The sequence below is a fragment of the Neomonachus schauinslandi genome, chromosome 10 (assembly GCF_002201575.2).
Source record: "Neomonachus schauinslandi chromosome 10, ASM220157v2, whole genome shotgun sequence".
Lineage (NCBI taxonomy): Eukaryota > Metazoa > Chordata > Mammalia > Carnivora > Phocidae > Neomonachus > Neomonachus schauinslandi.
Genome location: NC_058412.1, coordinates 59,397,860 through 59,403,859, shown reverse-complemented (window position 1 = coordinate 59,403,859; position 6,000 = coordinate 59,397,860).

Genomic DNA, 6,000 nt, shown 5'->3' with positions numbered 1-6,000 from the left:
CCGCTGACGCCGCCGCCATTTTACTAGAGCGTTCGGGCTGCGCTCGGCTCTTTCCGCCCGAGCGAGGGAGCCGACGAGAAACGCCTCGCGCTCTCATTCCTCCGCCTCCCTCCCTCTCTTCGCCTCCCGCCCTCCCACCTTTCCCTCCGCATACACGCCGCACGCTCCACACCCCGCCGCGGCCGGCTCGCCGCCCTCCCTTTCCTCTTCCGTCCGGCCTCCCCGCCCTCGGTCCACCCCCTCGGCGCGCTCGCCCACCCCTCCCAGCCCGGATCTCTGTCAGCGGCCGGAAGGGAAACACGAAGCCAGCGCGGCCGCGGGGGGAGTCCGGGTGAGTAGGAGAAGATGGCGGAGACACCGAGCGGCCCGCAGTTGCGCGGCGTCGCCCACCGCGTTCCACTCTGCGGGCTGCGAGGTTTAGCGAGCGCCGGGTCACTCGCGCCGCCCTGTTCCCCGCCCTTGCACTTCGCCATTTTTCCTCCGGGCCCACGAAGAGGGATTGGTGGCGAGTTCTCCCTCCCGGCTTTCGGGTTTTTGGGGTGGGGGAGGCAGGAGTTCACAGGGGAGCCGGGCCGGAGCGACTCTGCAGCCCAAGCTGGGGCACACGGCCCTCTCCCCGCGGGCCTTTGTGAGAATGGAACAGCCCAGGGGCGGTGTAACCTGCATCCGTGTTGATCGCTACCCTCCATTCTGTAAGGCTCATCCGTCCTCGAGCAGTAAGACACCTTGATGTGACAAGAAATGGCGGAGTGAAGAGCGTTCACATGGCATCTCCTCCCTTTTATGCGAGAGGGCCCTGCACCAATTACCTGTCCTCAGCTCTTCACCTGAAATAGCATATTATGCTTCTCAGCGAAGAGCAAATCGCCAGGGTATTAAGATAGGGACAAAATGAAGAACAGGTGAAGGAAAGGGGACACTTCAGCCCAAGTTGGTTAACAACTAGTTAACATTAGGAAAATTTTTCTCCTACCCTCACTGATTTCTATATCCAGTATGTTTTTATAAAGATGTGACTGAACAGTCCAAAAGGGAGTGTACGTAATCTTAGAACTATAACTGGAGCAGCTCTTGACCCTGTAGTAATTCATTTAAAGGTTTTATGGAGGTTCTGTCCCACCATCTTTCCATGCCAGGACCACCTTGCCGGTATTGTTTGCCTTTCTGCTGCTTGAACTTGATGGTATAGTTTCTGCCCACCTGTTTTACAGTGCTCCGTATGAGCAGGTGATCCTTCGGAGCTGTAGAGATATTCTATTATCTTCCTTTCCCATCTTTACTATAAAACTTGGGTTTCTGCAGACTTGACTTTTCTCCTTGACCATCCAGCATCCATTCCCACCAACCCCTCTTACCTACCAACAGGGAAACTTGCCAAATCCAAATTTTGTTTTGTTTTTCAGGTGGCAGCTAGAAATTTTGAATTCCGGAAGAAAAGCCCCAAGGAATATTTGCTACTGGTTTAAAACAGTCATGGTAGGGGCTGAACCTGTGTTTGAGTCCTTGCCAGTGAAATGTGACCAGAAATCTGCAGAGTGGATCTTTTGGAAAGAATTGCCCATTACTAAAAAAAGGGGACAAATTCAATAGTCATTACCCTTAACCCTTATTTCTGTCTGAAACATGGTTTTGATTTAAAAAGTAATACAGCATCTGTTGTCTAGCTTTTTTTTTTTTTTTTTTACAATGAAACCACAAACAGGATAAAAGCTAACTATAAAGTTGATAATGCAGAAAAATAAGGTGTGGTGGGTCTCTGATACCTCCTAGAACAGCAATCCCCCCCAGATTGCTAGTCTGTCGCATTTTTCTTAAGCCATGTTAGGTTTCCATTACTTATGGCCAAACACATTCCTGATACAGAAAGTGAGGACAACAACTATTACCATACATGTGGAGTACTTCTAGGATATATTGAAGACACAGTCTGATCTTTTTTTTTTTTTAAAGATTCTATTTATTTATTTGACAGAGAGCAAGAGCAGGAACACAAGTAGGGGGAGTGTAGGAGGGAGAAACAGGCTTCCCGCCGAGCAGGGAGCCCGATGCGGGGCTCGATCCCAGGACCCTGGGATCACAACTTGAGCCGAAGGCAGATGCTTAACCAAACTGATCCACCCAAGGGCGCCCTGACACAGTCTGATCTTTAAAGAAATATTTTTTTAATAATTGCTTCCTAGTTTTTTTTTTTCCTTTACAAAGTTATGTGAAATGATACTTGATTTAAAATTCTTTAAGGGGCACCTGGGTGGCACAGTCATTAGGCATCTGACTCTTGGTTTCAGCTCAGCTCGTGATCTCAGGGTCATGAGATGGAGCCCTACATCAGGCTCTGTGCTTAGTGTGGAATCTGTGAGATTCTCTTTGCCTCTCCCACTTGTGCTCTCTCTCTCAAATAAATCTTTTAAAAGAATAAAATAAAATGCTTTGAGGATCTAGAGTATTATTGTCATAAATAATCATTGCTCTTCAGTTAGCACTTCAGAACTCAACAAACTTCCTGTAGAGGGCCAGAAAGTAAATGTTTTAGGCTCTCTAGGCACCCCAACTTTATCACAACTACTGAACTCTGTTAGAACAAAAACAACTATAGACAGTACATAATGGAATAAGTGTGGCTGTGTTTTGATAAAACTTTACTTGTAGACACTGAAATTTGAAATTAATATTTTCACATGTCACAAAATACTATTTTTCTTTTGATATTTTCAACTATTTAAAAATATAAAACCGGGGGGCGCCTGGGTGGCTTAGTTGTTAAGTGTCTGCCTTCAGCTCAGGTCATGGTCCCAGGGTCCTGGGATCGAGCCCCACATCGGGCTTCCTGCTCAGCGGGAAGCCTGCTTCTCCCTCTCCCACTCCCCCTGCTTGTGTTCCTTCTCTGGCTGTGTCTCTGTCAAATAAATAAATAAAATCTTCAACAACAACAAAAAATATATATATATATAAAACCGGGGCGCCTGGGTGGCTCAGTCATTAAGCATCTGCCTTCGGCTCAGGTCATGATCTCGGGGTCCTGGTATCAAGCCCCACAGGGGCTCCCTGCTCAGTGGGGAGTCTGATTCTGCCTCTGCCCCTTAAACACACACACACACACCCGTTCTTGTTCTCTCTCTCCCTCCTAAATAAATAATTTAAAAAAAAAGAAAAAGTTTAAAAATACATATTTATGTATATACATAAAACCATTCTTAGCCCACAAACCATACAAAAACATTTAATTGGCCAGATATGGCCTGTGCAATGTAGTTTACTAACCCTTTATCTACTTCAACTGCTTGTTAACACAAAGACATAGAAGACAATGAAAAATAAGGCTACCTGCCTCCTAACTAGACTCTTAACTCTTCTGTGCTGATTTAGTATATGTATCAACAAGACCTTTTCATACATTTAAAAGATGTACATTCTAAAAGTATGATGATGGGGCACCTGGGTGACTCAGCCGTTTGGGTATCCAACTCTTGATCTCAGCTCAGGTCTTGGATCTCCTGGTCGTGAGTTCAGGCCCCACACTGGGCTCCACAATGTGTGAAGCCTACTTTAAAAAGGGGTTGGGGGGCAGGACACCTGGGTGGCTCAGTAGGTTAAGCTTTTGCCTTCGGCCCAGCTCATGATTCCAGGGTCCTGGGATTGAGCCCCACATCAGGCTCAAGCAAGGAGCCTTCTCCCTCTCCTGGCTCTTCTCATGCTCTCTCTCAAATAAAATCTTTTAAAAAAAAAGGGTGGGGGGAGAGGCTCCTGGGTGGCTCAGTCAGTTAAGCATCTGCCTTCAGCTCAGGTCATGATCTCAGGGTTCTAGGATCGAGCCCCACTTTGTGCTCTCTGCTCAGTGGGGAGTGTGATTCTCTAACTCACTCTCCCTCTGTGCCCTCCCCCCCCCAAATAAATAAATAAAATCTTTTAAAAAGTTGGGGAGGGCAGCACCTGGGTGGCTCAGTCAGTTGAGTGTGGACTCTTGATTTCCAATCAGATCGTGGTCTCAGGGTTGTGGGATAGAGCCCAAGGTCAGGCTCCATGTTCAGCAGGGAGTCCACTTGAGATTCTCTTTGCCCCTCCCCATCATCCATGTGTGCTCTCTCCCTCTCTTTTTTTTATGTTTTCCCTCTCTTTAATAAATAGTGTGATGAGGCAGAATTTCTGCTAAAATATCCCTAGATTCTTATAAATCTGAATTTTCCAACCAGTAATCAACAATCACTATACACCTTCAATAGCTAAAAGATTGTTTTCAGTATTTTGTATACATGTCACCATCTAGTGGTAGAATCATGCTTTGAGTAAAATTATATAATCTATGAAATTTCTAATTCATGACTTTGTAAATACATATGTCATATATTTCTAGCTGCTTACCTGAAAACCAGCCTCACATAAACAACTTTGGAAAACTAATATTGCCGGTGAAATTATTTGCCCTTCTTAACATTCTGGTTGTTATTATTGAACATAGGGTTTTTTCTCGAGTTTGGAATTAAAGCCTGCTTGTTACTATAGAGGCCAGAGTTATTGCAGAATTTTACTCTTATCCCTGCTTGTCACTGTTTTGTGGAACTTAGGACCATTATTAAAAGGCAAGTATGCTATTTTATTCTTTCCACAGCACCCAGCCCGATTCTTTGTGCATAAGCTCAGCAAACTGCTGTTTGGTTCTTAACTTGCTAGAGTGATTATTTTTATAAATAAATTGGATTATATCACTTCCCTGACAAAAACCCTTCAATATTTCCCATTGCATTTACATATGTATTTAAGTAATCTGTATACCTGATGTGGGGCTCAAACTCACGACCCTGAGATCAAGAGTCCCATGCTCTTACAACTGAGCCAGCCAGACACCCTCTTCCTGTTGTATTTAGAATAAACTCTACTTGGGCCTTGCCCAACCTCTCTCGTTTTTAACCTCACTCTTGTTACATTCCAGCGACACTGGTCTGCTTTCAAACATAAAATCTTTTCCTGCTCTGGGTCTTGGTGAATGTTGTTTCTTCCTAGCACATGCTGTCTTAATTTTGAAATAGCTAACCTCTTATCCTCACAGTTTCAACTTAAACATCATCTCAAAAAATAACTCCCCTCCCCTAGAATATTCTATTATAGGGGCACCCAGGTGGCTCAGTTGGTTAAGCGTCTGCCTTCAGTTCAGGTCATGATCCTGGGTCCTGGGATCAAGCCCCACATCGGGCTCCCTGTTCAGCGGGGAGTCTGCTCCCACTCCCTCTGCCTGCTGCTGCCCTCTTTCTCTGTCAATGTAATAAATAAAATCTTTTAAAAAATAGAATATTCTGTTATAGTACTCTATTCATTTCTTTCATAGCTCTTACTAATCTCTGTAATTTATTTCTGTTTATTTGTATTGGGGACACATTGGACTGCAAGTAAACAATTTTTTAATTTAAAATGGCCTAAACAAATAGGACTTATTTTTCTCTTGTAACAAACAGGCAGTAGGCAGTCCAATCCAGGGCTGGTACAGTGGCTCAAGGATATGGACCCAAGCTTTTTTTTTTTTTTTTTTTTTTTTAAGATTTTATTTATTTGACAGAGAGAGATACAGCGAGAGAGGGAACACAAGCAGCGGGAGTGGGAGAGGGAGAAGCAGGCTTCCTGCGGAGCAGGGAGCGCGATGCGGGGCTCGATCCCAGGACCCTGGGACCATGACCTGAGCCGAAGGCAGACGCTTAACGACTGAGCCACCCAGGCGCCCCTGGACCCAAGCTTTTGTTCCTTTCCATTTCACTGTCTAAATATTGGCTTGTCACCTCCTAGTTGTAAGCTAGCCATTATAGCACCAACTGTCTGCTTTAAAGACAGAAAGAAGGAGGAAAGGAGATGATGTCCTGTCCCGGTTTCAATTCCCTACAAAGCAGATCCTGAGACGAGGACACAAGTGGAAATAGTTTTATTTTGATGTCATCCCAAGAAACATTGGTAGGATAGTGGAGAAGTGAGATAGGAAATGGGAGAGTAAGTATCCAATAAAAGATCCATTATCAAGCC